The sequence below is a fragment of the Gavia stellata genome, chromosome 11, assembly GCF_030936135.1.
Source record: "Gavia stellata isolate bGavSte3 chromosome 11, bGavSte3.hap2, whole genome shotgun sequence".
NCBI classification, from domain to species: Eukaryota; Metazoa; Chordata; class Aves; order Gaviiformes; family Gaviidae; genus Gavia; species Gavia stellata.
Window position 1 is genome coordinate 18,511,436 of NC_082604.1, and position 16,329 is coordinate 18,527,764.

The following is a 16,329-nucleotide window of genomic DNA, read 5'->3' on the forward strand; positions in this document are numbered from 1 at the left end:
GGCAGGGGAGGGGGAAGAATGCTGCAGTTGCCATGGGAATGGGATGGGGAGAGGAGGGGGATGCTGTGATTGCCTTAGGAGTGGAATGGGGGGATTTGTTTCGCTGAGGCTGCCGTGGGAGTGGGATGCTGTCCAGTCCATCCTGCGAGGCCAGGGCCCTGTAGCTGCCCGGCCCACCATGGAGCTTCTCATCCCCCTTCATTTTAGCAGCCTCATCTACCTGAGCTCCCTGGTCTCCTTCCTGTAAGGTGCCCCAGAGCCACGGGCTGAGCCCCATCCCCGGGTGCGGCAGCAGAGCTGCTGTTTCACACCAGTGTCCTCGAGACGTTAGAGCCAGGCATCAGCTCAAATGGCCTGGATCTGCAACTTCTCCACCACCACCCAGCTCCAACAGCCCCTGGGGCTGAGCACCCCAAGACTCTCTGCCTGCTCTCCGCCTCTCCCACAGCAGCCCCAGGGCCTGACCCCGGCCCCCGCCCCATCCTCCCTGTACCCCTGCTTGCAGGTGAGGCTGGCTGGTTCTGCACATCACGCTGCTGGTGCCCAGCTCCACCACCGTCCTCTTCCTCCTGGCTCTCGCCAGCTTGGTCCTGCTCAGCGTAGTCAGCCTGGGGTTCCTCCAGCTAGGTGGGGTGACAGGGGAGCAGGGACTTCTCCATGGTGAGGTGGCCCCAGGGGCTGGCCCTGGGGCTGGGGGTATGCAGTCTCCCCACGTGTCTCCTGCAGCAGTGGCCTGGGAGGACAGGCTGAAGCAGGGGCTCTGTGGCACAGCGAGATGGCGTTGCCCGCATGGGTGCCACCGTCACAGCTTGCTACACATCCTCCGCTGCCCCCACTGCAACCACTCCGTGGAGGTGAGGGATGTGGGGCACCCCAGGAGCCGGGGAGCTCTGCGCATGTCCGAGGTGCTGCGCACACCCGGCCCTACCCACCCTTCAGCCCCATTAACCCAGCCCTGTACCCCTGTCCCTGCACACTGTATAGCCGCCCCATCCTACCCTGTATACTGTGCCCCCACACCTGACCTGGCACACTGCACCCTGTAAACCCTACCTGTAGCTTGCATGCTCAGCCCTACACGCTGCACCCCATATACACCCATCCCTATACATTACACCTTGCACACCCAGCCCTACTCCCTGCAGCCCCTACACACCATACCCTACACCTAGCCCTATACATTGTGCCCAGCACACACAGCTCTCCACGTTGCACCCTATACCCCTGTCTATACATCCTGCACACTGCACACCAAGCCCTGTGCACTCAGACACCCCTTGCACACTCAGACACACCCACCCCCCCATGCACATGCAGCCCCTGCGTGCAGCCCTGTGCAGAGAGCAGCCACAGTCCTGGGTGCTCCCGGCACCCCCCCGCCCAGCACCCCTGTGCCGCACCAGTTTCACCAGCATTGCCTAAAGCTGAAGAAACACATCAGCTCCTACCACATCTGCTGCATCTGCCTCTTCGTGACGGTCACCGTGGGCTATGTCATGGCAATCCTGCTGTCCTGCCTCATCTACCTAGTGCTCATCTCCCTGTGGTCCATCACCACAGTGATGATCTGCACGTATCCTCGCCCAGAGAGGCAGAGCCCTGCCCCAGCAAGCATGCACACATGCTGCACCGCCCAGGCTGTCGTGTACAGGATTCCCCTGCCTGCACGTAGCCCCAGGGCCAGCACCGCCCATGGGTGCCCACTGCACAAGGGTGCACAGTGGTCTCTTTGCCACACCTGTGTCCATCTGTCCCTGATCCACTGCTCCAGCACCATGATGACCCTCCCTGCCACTGTCTACCTGAGCTTGATTGAGACCTGAGTCCGCTGTGTCCTCCAAGCACAGCACACCCTGAGGTGCCAGGTACGGCTGCCAGGCATGGAGCATCCCGCCAGCCCAGCAGGACATGGCTGGACCCCAAGCCCAGAGCAGGGGGGCAGCCCCACATATCGATTCTCTGCATGACTTAGTCCCACCATGCATGCTCATGCATGCTCATGCATGCATGGAGGGCTCCTTCACTGCACACACTCCCCTCTCCATCCCCTCTTGGCGCCGGATGCACTGGTGACACCCAGGGCAGCATTGACCCACCGCCAGCTGCACCAAGCCCCATCCCCACCACTGTGCCCAAGACCACCCCATCCTACCCCGCGTGGGGCCAGGACACATCCATCACACTGTCCTGCTATGGATGGCACGCTGCGGGGATGGGTGTCACCACCCCAGAGCTGCCCCGCGGGGACGTGGAAGGCTCTCGTCCCTGCAGCCCATGGCCCTGAGCCCTCCCTGCGTCAGCAGGACGGGACATGCCTGCGACTTGCTTGCTCTGACCTGCCCTGGGAGCTGGCAGAGATGGGTGTGGAGAGGGGAAACGCAGTGGGATGGGGGAGCCCAGGGTCCCCCCAACTTCTCCCCTTATTCTGGCCCCCGTCCACGATCGGGATGGGCAGTCCTGAGGCCACCAGGATCCGGGACTACGAGGGTCCTTGGCCACCGCCCAGCCACCCTTCTCCACACAGGCTGCTACCACTGGCAAAAGCTGGCAAGACAGGCAAGAGCTAATTGCAGGTGAGCATCCCCTGGCACAGGTAGGACAGGGTGGCCCAGCAAAGCTTCGGGCAAGCCCCATTGGCTCAAATTGGCCCCAGACCCCCGGGATGCTCCAGGGCAGAGCAGCACCAGGCATGGGGAACCCCTTTTCTGCCAAACCCTCCTTCAGCAGAGAAGGAAAATAGAGCACCAAGATGGGAGCCATGCACCCACCGGCCCAGGGCAGGGGTGGTTTGAAGGCTGACAGCCCCCTCGGCATCAGGGTGGCTGTTTTGCCCTGAGGAGCTGGCGGAGGGGCCAGTGGCAGTGCTGGCAGGCAAATCTCCCCGCTTGCTCAGTTAGCATTTTTATTTTAAACAAAATTGTTTGACCATTGAAATCCTGTCCAAAAAAAAAAGCCAAGCAGACCCTCTCGGCATGCCTGCATCAACCACGCTGCTGCTTTGTCAGCGTTCCCCAATACTTGGAAAAGTGCTCGAAATGCAAATATTTGCATGGCTTTTTAGACAGTTTTCCACCCGCCTCTAATTCCTCGTGGTTATAGCCGGAGGGGCTGACCCCAATGGGCACGGTGGGTTCCCAGTGACCATCACCAGTTTCCCCATGCCAGGACACAGCGGGGAAGGAAAATCCTTGTTCAAAGCCCTGGTAGGAGCTGGTAGGAGGCCAAAACACGTTCCTCCCCATGCTCTCCTCTCCCACCCAGAGCCTGGGGCTGTGGTGGACAATGAGGATGCTGAGGACTGAGAACCTCACAAGCAGCTCAGGCTGTGGTCCAGCCAGCCAAGCAGACAATAAAGATCTTCACCCCAAGCTTTTAGTGAGCCATGGTCACTGCTGTCCCGGGATGCAGAGGGCTGGACCCTGCTCAGCGGGATGGAGTGGCCAGGACGCTGCCTCCTCCAAGGGACATCCCTTGCTCTGCCTGGTCCCTGCCCCAGGCAGGACCAGCACCCCAAGAGCAATGGGACCCTGTGGCACAGGGGGATGCTGACACCCACCTCTGGGGGAAACCACCTCCACACCCTCATCGTAAGGATGCCCATGCTCTGCATGACCACAGATGACCCTGGTACCCCCTACCCCAGGGCTTTAGGGGAGAGGCAGCGTCCCCACCCCGCTGGTGTCCCAGCGGGACCCCACTGAACCACCGGAAGCAAAAGGGTGGGCGCGACTCAAGAGAAACAAATAAAAAGTGGAGGTCAACCAGACTTGTGAAAGGGACAGGAAAGCCTTTCCCAGGGCGCTGGCTCCGCCTGCCCCCCCCCCCACCCCCCCAGCCCCGGCAAGCATCCCTCCCATGAGGAAACCGCTGCTGAGAGTCTGGTGGAAGTGGATGGGGGGGCCATGCGAGGCTGCTGCCAGCATCCACCTTCACACGCCCTGCCACAACCCACAACTGTCCAGTGCGACAGCCTCGGCTGGACCCCTGCAAATCCGGCACCATCACGCTTGCCGCCGGTCTGGAGAGGGGTCCCGGGGCCCCTCGAGTAGCCCTCTGCAAGGGTCAGCATGGGGCCGTGGCAATGCCCCCAGCCCTGGCCCCAGCACGGCAGGGATGGGGCTGGCTCCCTTCGGCTCCAGGTCTGGAGTCGCCCCACTGATAAGGATGGCAAGGAGACCTGCCCAGAGCTGGCCCGCAGATAAGGCCCGTGTGCTCCCCACCGATTGCCCCGGGAGGCAGCCAGTGGGGTGGGAGCCACCATCCCTGGGAGATACGGCTGGGAGGGAGCAGCGAGCGAGGAGGGCAGGGGGACGGACTACTGCAGGGGTGTGAGACACCGGGGCCCTGCGGGTCCCCTTCTCTGGGCAGGGAAAGTCTCCCTGGCTCCCTCAAGACCACAGTGGGGGTGGCACAAGGTGTGGACCCCCTGGCAGAGCAATAGCCCCCCTCAAATTCTCCCCTTCCCAGCGGGGAGCAGTTCCTTTGTCACTGGAAAACACCTGCCACTGCCCTGCAAACCCACAGGGCTGCATCACGGGCTCACCGTGAGGCAGGGTCAAGGACCTCACCATGCCTCAGTTTCCCCATCTGTAAAATGGGGCAAGAGCCCTGCGGCATGAGGGCAGAGAGGGCTCAGTCTCTCCTTACTCTGATGCCCCAGGAGCGACCCATGCCAGGTGTTATTTATAGACCAAGCTGGCATTTCAGATGGGGACAGGTTGCCCTCAGAGCCAGCTGGCTGCTTCCAGCCTCTGCCTCAAGGTCACTGGGAGAAACGCTGGCCTCAGAGGGGCTTGGCAGGGTAGGAGTCCTGCTGGCCCCAGCCTACCCTCCTGGGCAGGGAAGATCTCCCTTCTCCCAGCATGAGGGGGTAAGGATCATTTCCACTGGACACACCAGGTGAGCCCCCTCTGCAGCCCCAAGCCCCCTGCCCGACCGCAGGTGACGGGACACACCAGTGGGGTGGCCGCGGGGCAGCAATGGCGGGGTGAGACTGGAGGCGTGCAGCACACTGAGGGTGTCTCCGCCAGTAAGGGCTGCGTCACCCGTTTTCCCTGGGCGGGAGTGCAAGAGAGAGCTGGGGATTTTCGCTAACCAGAGTAGCACGCTGCTTCACAGAAAAGCCAGCCCCCGGATGTCTCATCACCCCCTCCCACACCCTCTCAGGAAGCAGAAGTGGTGCAGAGGGTGTGTGGGCAAAATCCCCCCGTGCCCCGATCCCTGCCAGCCCCAGCTCAGAAACACTGCCCAGTTGCGGCTGTGGGGCTGGCTCCTGCACGCAGCCCTGATGACACCCCCAGGGACCTTCCTGCCCCCGGGCAGGTCTGTGTGCCACGGCGGATGCTGCTACCCTGACCAGGCTCCTGTGCCGCAGGGCCAGGCTGGGGAGGGAAGTGGGACATTGGCACAACCAGGAGTATCACCGCATCTGTCCCAGAGCACTTAGAGGGGTCACCCCTCAGGGAACCTGCTTGCAGGCCCTCGGCTGCTCAACTCTGCAATTCATGTCAGCAAAATGCCTCTTCCCAAAACTGCTGAGATTGACCATATATATATATTTTCATGGAAAAGCCATACATAAATTATACACACACATCTATAAATATGTGTATGATTTTATATACTATATAGGATCTGATGTAGTGTATATAAATTGCAGTGAGTTGGGATGGGTGTGCCTTCAAGAGCGGAACAGCTCGTCTTGACGGGCTTGCTTATCACCCGAGCCGTAGCCTCAATCACGCTTCCAAACCAATGCTCCCAGGGGATTGGCCCTGCTGCTCCTGCCCAAGGGTCCCTCGGCCCCAAAAGTCACCGAAGGGGATGCCCAGGGCAGGGGGATGCCCTTCACAATGTCCAGCATCCCATTACTGTCACTCCAAGAGTCCGTCTTCCAGATGGAGGAGAGGAGGAGGATGGTGGGGCTTGTCCGTGGCATGGGAGGAAGGGGAGCTCACCGTAAGTGGAAAGAAGTCCTGAAGAAGCTGGATGAAACCCTTCTCCCATCTAGACCGAGGCAATCAGAGCAGCTTTGATGGCTCCAGATGCCTTCTCCCTTTTGAACAGAGTCTCACAGAAGGGGCACCCGACAACACCCCTGTCTTCTGCCCAGCCCTTCTGGCCTCCTTTCTGTTTGCTTTTCCTCCCAGCAGCCCCACGTCCAACAGTGCCGCGCTCGGCCGGAGCGGAAGCGACCAAGCCACGGGGCTCGGCATGGCCGGGGCTTTGTCTCCTTCAAAGGGGATGAACAAACGGCCAGCGGCCCCCCAACCCAGCTGGGGGGATCCTGCGGAAATACCGCAGTCAACACCCTCAGGCGCTGCTTCCTCCCCACTCCGAGGCTTCGGATGCAAAGAAGTGTTTTGCTGCCGTAAGGCAACGTCTGCATTTCCAGCGGGCGTCCCGGTGAAACACCGCGGGTTTCTTAGAGCCGCCTCCAACCTCTGAATGAAAAGGCACCTTGTTTGAAAAACAGAGGGGCTTTTTTCTGCCACGGCCACCTAAAATATTGCACGTCACTGCTGATGTTTGCTTTTTGAGAATGACAAGGTAAAAACATACTCAGTGTGGGCTGCGGGCGTTTGCTTTGGTTGGGAGTTTTATTTTCATATGTGTCTGTCTCCTGCAAGAAGCTCGCAGGTGAAAATGCTGAGGGTTTTAAAAAGCCCTGCCTCAGATCGACAAATATTTTCCCAGAGAGCCAGCAGAGACATGCTGTGTTTGTGGAAGGGGGGTGCTGCTCCCCTGATGGCCCTGAGCCCTCCCAGCTCTGCAACACCCATCCACTGGCCTCGGCCACCCCACGGGGACACCTGCAACGGCCGTGGGTTGAGCATGGGGAGCAGTACCGCTCGCTGGAGGAAAGAAAGCCTTCGGCCCTCTGTGAGTCGTCTTCAGCAGGTCAAAGCTGTCCCTGAGTGATGCTGCCTCCCATCGCAGGTGGGAGGTGGAAAGCATCCCAAGTGCAGCCCAGTGGGAACCAAGAAAAACACGTCCCTTCCCCTCCTGTCGCCTCCACCGGTACTAGATCCATGCCAGGGTACCGGGCAAGCGCTCCTGCCCCGCTGCCCGCTCCCTCTTGCTTTGGCAGGCAAGCAGGCAGAGTGGTGGGAGGGGGTGGACATCCCCGGAGAGTTGTGGGTGCACACATGGGTGCCCATGTTGGGTGCACATGTGGATAGGGGTGTACGTGTGGATGTACATGTGTGTGTGCGCCCATACTTGAGACATAGATGTGTGGGTGCAAGTGGTTTTGTCCACCTGGCTGGCGTCCATGCCTGCAAGCATGGCACCCTATGGCACCCTACGGGGTGCAGGGAGCCAAGGCAGAGGGTGGTGGGGCCCCAGCATCACCGGCTCTTGCTTGCTGACAGCAAAGCAATGCTCAGCCCTGGCCAAGCCTCTCACTCGGGTCTCACTTCTTCCCCCAAGTCCCTGCTGAGGGATAAAGCGAAGGGAAAAGGTGTTTCACCACCAGGCTCCAATGGCAAGGAGGAGGGGAGGGAAGGTTGGGGCAGCACCATTTCCTCCGTGCGCATTGCCACGTGCCCCTTTGCCCTTTTTGCATCATGGAGTAATAAATAAAACCTCCAAATTCACATCTGGAAGAATCCATAAAAGCAGCTGGGACATGCACAGGCAAAGAAAGGCTCTTTCTCCAGAGTAAACTCAACAAAACCCACAACTGCACCCAGCCAAGGAGGGAGCCGGGGCGGATACCTGCCCCGGCACAGCGGGCTCAGCAGCCCCCGGGGCAGTTCTTGTGGACAGACTGAGCCAAGCCGAGCGAAAGGAGAGGCTGGTGCTGGAAATGGTCTCTGCTGACCATTCCTTTATGGGCTAAGGATGACTAAAAGTCAGGAGGTAAGAACAAATACCAGACTGCTCTTCACTGGGGAAGCGGGGAAGGGAACAGGAGAGGTTGTTTCCATTGCCATGACCAGAGAGTTTTTTTGGCTGCAGGAAGGACTTTGACTTTCAGGCCACAACAAGACAAAAATACAAACTGACATTTTTTTTCCCCTAGGGTAAAGCCAGCTTTTCCCACTGAGCAGGGCCCAGTCCTGCCATGTGTGCATCCCATAGGATGCCTGCCGAAACAGGGGGGATGGACATGGTTGTGCCTCTGCATAGCCTTCCTTGGAAGGGGACATGGGGGGACGGTGCCTGCCTGGGGCAGGAGGCTGTCGCAGGGCAGACCAGCAGGGATGGGAAGGTCAGCAATTTGGCCGAGGCACAGGGCTGCTTATCTCATTTCCAACAGCTGGGAGAGTCATAGCCCTTCTCCGGGCACACAGCTCCTGTAAGATTTGCCCTTGAGGCTCTGACCTGCTTCATATGCCCCTGGGAAAACGACACCCCGGGCTCACGTTTAAATCATCCGTTCCTGCTGCCTGCCTGTGTCCAGGGGCAGGGGCTGGCTGCAAACTACAGCCGGCGGGTTTCAGCTCAGCCCCCAGGACCCTGCAACAGCCCAAGGAAAGGGCATGACCCCCCCAGGGCCGTGCCAGGCACCTGAGTGCCGAAAGTATCCCAAGCCTTCTGGCTGCCAGAGCCGGACGGAGCTCCTCTGGTTTGAGCTCCACATCTCACCCTCCACTCATGGCACCTACAAGGCACATGGCATCGCCTGGGCCCCCGTGGCACAAAGCTGGCACGCAGGCAGCTGCGGGCAGATGTCCCAGCTGCTGCCAGCGCAGATAAGGGGCAATTAGCAGGTAGGGAGAAAGCTCCTGCTCTCCCTGCTCAGCCCAGCTGCGCTAATGCCACCCCAATTAAAGCCCCCTCTTTGCTTTCAGATATTGCTGTGAGAGATTAATCCGCCCCAAAACACAGCATTTCCAGCAGGCAGACAAGACAAAGGCAAATCTCGGGTTGCAAAAGGCTCCGGCACCTGCCTGGGAGCGTTTAATTACCCTGACAATGTCTTCAAAAGCAGAAAAGCCACCAAGGCCAGAAGAGCCCTGCAATCAAAAACCCACAGAGGAGGCAGTGGCTTAGCTTGCTGCTCCTGGGTGCCTGGGGCTAGCACCTGCAGGTTTCAACCATTTCCCAAGAGCAGAACCATCATCCAGCCCTCTTGGGGACACTTTTTCCCTGCAGAGCCTGTAATGCTGCACAGGGTGCTGACTGCTTCATGTTGTTTTTTTCCTTTGTCCTTTGGGCTGCTCTTTTTGCCAATAAATGCACTTTATAAAAACACAAAGCAATGGACAGGTCTAATCTCCTGAGGCAACATGTGCCCTTATCATGGAGGGTGGTGCCCACCGAGCAGGCTCGGGCTGTCCTTTATCCAAAGGCAGCAGCGTGTGCACACATTGCAGAGCAAATCAGAGGCAAAACTTTCCCGGGTTTTCCAGCCCCTTCCAAGGCCCTTTTGGGAGCACAGGAGTGAGCAGAGAGGGACTCTTGCAGGACTGATCCTGCTAGAGAGGTACAGCAGGTATTGCAGGACCCCACAGGGCATGTGCATGTCCAGCATACAAAGCAGACCCCTCTCATCATATCTTCGTGTCCTTTCATGTCTCCATCCAGACATTGCTCAGAGCTCTGCTTTCCAAGGCTGTTGGGTAACAGTCACTTACCTACCTTCTGGCTACATAGGCTTTGCGATCAAAACACCATAAATTGTGGATGGCATCCCTGACTTTCTAGGATTCAAACCACCAAGTCTGGAAGGGAAAAACCCCAACAGCCCCCAGCTGTGGCAATTGCTGATTCAAGAAAAGTGCTTGCGAAATTGCACACAAAGCACTTTGCAAAAATTACCTGAAATCCCTGCCTGGAGGTGCACTGAAGGAGGAAAGAGAAGGGCTGTGTGCTGAGCTCCAGATACAGATCACAGAATCATAGAACGGTTTGTGTTGGAAGGGACCTTAAAGATCACCTATTTCCAACCCCCCTGCCATGGGCAGGGACACCTTCCACTAGACTGGGTTGCTCAAAGCCCCATCCAACCTGGCCTTGAACACTTCCAGGGTTGGGACATCCACAACTTCTCTGGGCAACCTGTTCCCTCATGGTGAAGAATTTCTTCCTTATACCTAATCTAAATCTACCCTCTTCCAGTTTAAAGCTATTACCCCTTGTCCTATCACTACATGCCCTTGTAAAAAGTCCCTTTCCAGCTTTCTTGTAGGCCCCCTTCAGGTACTGGAAGGCTGCTATAAGGTCTCCACGGAGCCTTCTCTTCTCCAGGCTGAACACCCCCAACTCTCTCGGCCTGACTTCATAGAAGAGGTGCTCCAGCCCTCTGATCATCTTTGTGGCCCTCCTCTGGACTCGCTCTAACAGGTCTATGTCCTTCTTATGTTGGGGGGCCCCAGAGCTGAACGCAATACTCCAGGTGGGGTCTCACGAGAGCGGAGTAGAGGGGAAGAATCACCTTCCTCTACCTGCTGGTCACATTTCTTTTGATGCAGCCCAGGATACAGTTCAGCGAGGGCTAGAACAAAGCGGGACTGAGGAATTTGTGAGAAACCCGTGATCTGGAGGCAGAGACCCTCAGGGATGTGTCCCAGCTCCTGTGTGGATCCTCTCCCCACTGCTATCTTTTCCTTTTCCGCTTCCCACCGCTCAAACCCTCTGCCCCTTGTGCCGATGCGATGCTGGGGCCAGGTCCATGGGTAGCCATCAAACACATATGTTTTTTCGGCGGTGCAGAGCAAGACGGACCTTTGATGTGCCCCAGGGTGGCTGCGCTGAGTCCCCCTTCTTTTCAAAGGCCCGTCCTTGGCTATTGTGTTCACATCCTGAGCTTGTTTGTACACTCGTCCGAGGCCCCCAGCCCCGCAGCCCCCCTGCCGCATGGACAGCCGCGCTGACTGACAGATAAAAGCAGCCAGGCTTGCTGGGCAGAGTTGCTATCAGAGCAATGACAAGCGGCACAGTCCCGTGGTGCAGCCACCGAGATAGCAGGAGCTTTGCTGGGCTGACCCTGCACCCCTAAAGGCTCCAGGTCAACAACAGCTCCTGCTAGATCTCTACCAGCACTGGCTGCCTGGGCACTTCGTCTGTTGGCAGGAGCAGTATCAGCCCTGCGCACGCCAAGGATTTGTCCTCATGCTGCTTCTCTCCCCCTCGGCTGCACCTGGGGAGGGCCAGCATCTTGCCAAAAGATGTAACTGTCAGGCGGGAAGCAACATAAAAGCCTTGCTCTTTACTAATCGCCTCATCTCCCTGTATCATCTGAGCAGGGATAAAGCAGAGATAACCGCCTGCCCTCCTCCCTGTAGGCAGGCTTGGGTTGTGCAAGGAACACAGAAGGGTCCCCAGGACTTTGGGGGTTAAACTCCCAATGAAACCCAGTCTTTGCAAGCAAGGAAGCCCTGTTAAAAGAGCCAGGCTGTTTTAACCCCACTGGGGCAGTGCCCAAGCGGGAGCCTCTCTGCTGGGTCTCTGTGCCAGCCCCTTGCGAGCAGAGCAGCGGTAATGAGCACCACCACGTCCACTTCTCTCCTTGTGTGGTGGGAGAGATGGGGACATCAGCCTCCTCGCTGCAGGCAGACAAAAAAAAACCCAGAGGCGTCTGAGGAGGGGGTCCATGGGATATCCCAGGTCTGCACGTTCATAGGAACAAGGGACCACACCGCAGTCTGCACGTTCATAGGAACAAGGGACCACACCGCCCTCAGCCCCTTACCTTTCCCCCAGGTGCTTTCTGGCTCCTCTCCGGCTGACAGCTGCGGACAATGCAGAGAGCCAGGCTAGACCCAGATGCTTCCCCAGGAACGATGCAAAGATGGGTGATATTTTGAAGGTAAGACGGAGCTGCAGCCAGCTCTCAGCATTAGCTGCTGCATTTCCATTCTCTCAAGCGACTTCTCCTGGCTGTGTGTGGCCCACCCCTTGTCTCCTCTGCCCCTTTGCTAGAGGAGAAGAGGCAGCAGATCCTCTCCCAGGCGCTGGTGCCTGTTGGGCTCCCCCTCCTTCCTCAGGCTGCATGGCAGCTAGTGCCAGGACTGTGGCCGAAGAACCAGAGCTCCCAAGCATGGCCATGTGCGCCTGGATTGCTGGGAGCCAGCAGAATGGGGTGACCTCTTCCAAGGCAGCACAATGGCTTTTCCTGTGAGGGTCAGATCCAACTACCTAACCCCTCTTTCAGTCAGGGCAATTGAGAAATGCAGCAGCAAAAGCCAAAACCGCAAGGTCTTCTAGAGGATGGGGATACTCACAGTGTTGCAAAATTCTTGGATATTGCACTGCTGGCTGGGGGAGACAGGAGCAGAGAGGGCAGGCTTTCCTGGGAGCTGTGCCTGCCAGCCCCAAAGTGGAGCGGGGTTGCAGCATGATTCTGAGGTTGCAAAAACCTGGATTTCCTAGCTACCTTCTGGGACCTTTAACAGCTGATTTCACCCCATTGCAGCCCACGAGTTGAGCAGGGAGCATAGCCAATGCATTGCTCAAATCTGCTCCCAGGAAGGCAGGAGCTGCCACTGCCATTTCCCCGAGTGGCTGTGATGCAGAGGAAGTGGCTTAGGTGCAGGGCAGAAGATCAAAGTCTTTCTTTTGTCCCCAGGTGTCTGTTGTCTGCCTGGCCCTGCGCCCTGGGGTGCCTGGGGTGCCTCACAGCCTCTGTTTCACAGAGCGCATAGCCCACAAGAGCCCTTTGACTACCTCCCACCCCATGGGCCATCGCATCTCCTGCAATCCTTGGCCTCAGCCCAGCAGCGTGCACTTGGCTGCAGCACCTCCGACGTGGCACCACCCTCCAGAACTTGGTTCTTGGCTTTTCCATCCATTGCAGATTGAAGAGCCATGTTAGTCCCAGTATTTCTTCCCATAAAAGTGCTCAAGTCACCTCCCAATGTTTTTGATAAGCTGCTCACAAAGCACAGGGCATCCTTTCCAGCCTGTTTATCTCTGTGGCTCTTGTTTTCCCTCTGCTTTTTAACCGCCTTCCCAAAATGTGGTAGGACAGCTGGTCACACGAGGGTCAGCCATGCTGCAAAACTGAAGTGAAACTGTATTTTCCTTCCCACATTTTGGTCTCGTGTTTCAGCATTAATCCTGCAGGAGGGACACTGTCACATCATGGGGTATTGCACAAAGAAATGCGGAGTCATTTGAGTCCGAGTCAGGGGACTCACAAGCCCCTCAGGAGTTCGGAGGAAACAGGGACAAACATCTCCTAAAATACCAGGGCCAAGCTGCAATGAGGAGGAATGCCCTGATGGAAGCTAGGCTAAAGTGAGGTGGTCAGGACAAGCACAGAGGTTCCTGCACTGAACTGCAGGCAGGAGCTGGGCCAGGCAGGGAGCAGAGCAGGCAGCAGCAAGCAGGAGCTTGGTGCAAGCTGCAGATACCTATGGCGTGGCGCAGCAGGCCTCGAACAACAGTCTGCTGCAGCCAGCTCCAGAGTTTAAATGCTCCTGGTCTTTGGGAACCAGACAGAGATCTCCAGGTGGATGGCGATGGCTCTTGATTCTTATGGGCCTAAACCGTGCTAAAATCATGCACACAGAGACCATGCATCTTGCTGAGATGAGGGATGAGAAGTCAACTGTCACCCATCAATCCTATGTCCCCATCCCCATCTTTGGCCATTTCCCAGCTTTGGCTATCTCTGCTCCTCGCAAAAGTTTTTGGCTGAGCTGGGCAGCCTGAGCACCAGGGCTCAGCATCACCTGCGGTACAGGCACCGCTTTGCGAACAACACAGGTGGCACCAGCCGCTGACAGCCAGTAGCCAGCCTTCTCCCCCTCCCCACTTGCAACCAATGCAAGGTAAAGGGTGCTCAACTGCTCTCTCTGCATTTGAAGAACCCTCGTTTTAAGGTATTTCACTGCCAATGCTGGCTGCGGTGCAAAAATATCTGAGTTTCTAGAACATAAGCTTTCTTCTCATTTTCCTGGCAGGTGTAGAAATGGGGAACTGCTCAGCACATGGTCAAACATATTGTGAGAGGGAACAGAAAACACCTGCAGCGAGTATCTGTCAGGGCAGGTCGGGGCTGGCACAGCGGGGCACACACCACCTCCTCTGCTAGCTGGAAGGGAGGCACAGCAGATGGAGGCCATAGGGAGAAATAAATCAAGCTGCCTCTTTCCTGACGCATTTCAGCGTCACACTCGGGAACCTCCCGAGTGTGAGCTCTGCTGCAGGTGTCCCTTCTCCAGTGGGACCTCAGTGCGCTGCCTGCTCGGCAGCACTGGCCTGCAGTGATCCCAGCCCTGCGCCTGGCACGGGCGCCCAGCCAGCACACACCAGTACCGGTGCTACCAGAAGGTGAAGGCTTGGTGGGGGAGGGCAGGGCTGGGGCTATTTTCCCTGGGTTATACTTCCCTGAGCAGCAGGCTGCACCCAGACTGTTGCGTTGAAAAACGATGAGAATCCAGTCTGCAGGAATGATCTAATCTCTTTCTGAACCCTCTTAGACCTTCGGCTCCCACCAAGGCACCCAGCAGCAGCGCGTCCCATGGGGCAGCCACATGCTGAGTGACGGCAGTGTCCCCCCATGACTGGCCAGCCTCACCACACCTGGTGATGGATGGAGCTGGAGAAGGGAGAGCCTTGGCACTGGAGCCTGGCTCAAACCTTCTCCCGCAAACAGAGCTGGCGGGTCTACCAGCACGTCTTGCCTGAGAGCCATTTTACAGGAGGCTTGTCTGCAGACAGCTGCATCGAGTTTCAGATCTAGTTAATCCCCCCTTTATCAGCGCAGGAATGTATTGCTTTTCACAAAACATAATCCTCTTTGCAATCATGTGTTCTGCCAAACTACAAACTTTCTGCTCCCATCCTTCTTTCCTGAGAGAGGATTTGAGGCAATAATCCAGGCCTAATAATTTTTTTCTTTAATGAGCAAGGGACATATGAGCACAGCATTGCAGAACACGTGCACACTCAAACCTTGAAGCCGTTCCCCGGTTCTGGCACACCTTTGAGGGATGCCCTGAGCTGAAGGACTGAGGCTGGAAGCGGTGACCTCCACTTGTGCTGCAGCCCAGCCAGACAGGGCAGAGGAGGCTGCGGCCGCAGCCAGGGCCCACTCATAGCCGTGGACAATTCTGGAGACAGCAAACATCAGAGGGTGCTCGAGGAGGCTGAGATGTTCTGCAGGCTCCATGCAGCTGGGGTCTTTATGAGATTAGCCATCAGCTGAAAAGAAGTGGAGCAAATATCACAGCCCTGGTAGTCCTCAGGAAGCTGGAGCAGAGAGAGTCCCTGGCAGGGAGAGCTCCCTTCGCAGCCCCAGCTGGTGCCTGGCTGAGCTGTGAGCCTCAACCCAGCATCACACTGATAACTGCAGATAGACTTGCCAAGGGCATGGGTGGCTTATGGGTTCCCTAAATATCCCCCAGTATATTATTTACCACTTTCACTCTAAAACCGCTGAGCTGCCTCCTCACCTGTTTCTTCACCGTATTAAGCCTACTGGAAGATGTGTGCTAGAACTTTGTTCCGTTAAACAACCAGTATGTTCTACTTCTCCTTCCAGTTCCTTAGAAACAAAACCTCACTGTGCTGCACCTGCTGGCTTTTAGAGACCAAGCTCTGCACACCAGGGAGCTCCCAGCGTGGTGTGGGGTCACTCTGCCTGCCCCAGGGAGAGGGCTGGGGTGAGGACCAGTTAATTCAGAGCTGGAGCGATCCTGTGGTGTCCACCAAATGGATGCTTTTGCCAGCACAGCCTGGGTGGCCATAGAAACTGCACTGTAGGCCACAAGCAACCCGTGGCCTGACATGGTCTGTCTGTGCTTTTTGTGTTTATGCACTACTGAGTCTGGCTCTGATAAAGGCCTGCCACGCTTCTCATCGTGCAAATAAAATAGCAATCTCAGGTAACACAACATGAAGAAAAGGCACCCTGGGTGCCTCTGCTCGTTCAGACCTAAAAAGGCAGCCCTGAGCACACATGACTTGCTGGGACCTGAAGATGCTGAGCACTTCCCAAGCCGGAGTGAGTTGTGCGTCTGGTTTGCACCACCCAGTAAGGAAAATATTTTTCCTGCCCTCTTCCCTCAAAATGCTGAGAGGGTAGAAATGATGAATCTGTGACCTGCTCCTCCTTTTGGCTGCCGCATACTGTGGTAAAAGCATACCCGCCCCATGAAGAGGTGTTAAACTCACCTCCCCCCTTAGTGACAGGCAGCTGCCCCGCTGCCAGCCCTTCCCGTGGGGCAACCCCGAACTCACATCCACCCGGTAAAACACCTCCGCGGTCCCGAGGGCATCCGAACGCAACTTAAAACGAATGCAGTTTCCCCATATTCCTTCCCCGCAGCGGGGGCTGCTCAGGTAGCGCAGCAGCAACCGGCCCACACGCACAGCCGGCGGAAGGAGGTTCCCCTCCGCCGCTGCGGCGACCTAAGGGCGCCAAAGCCGCCC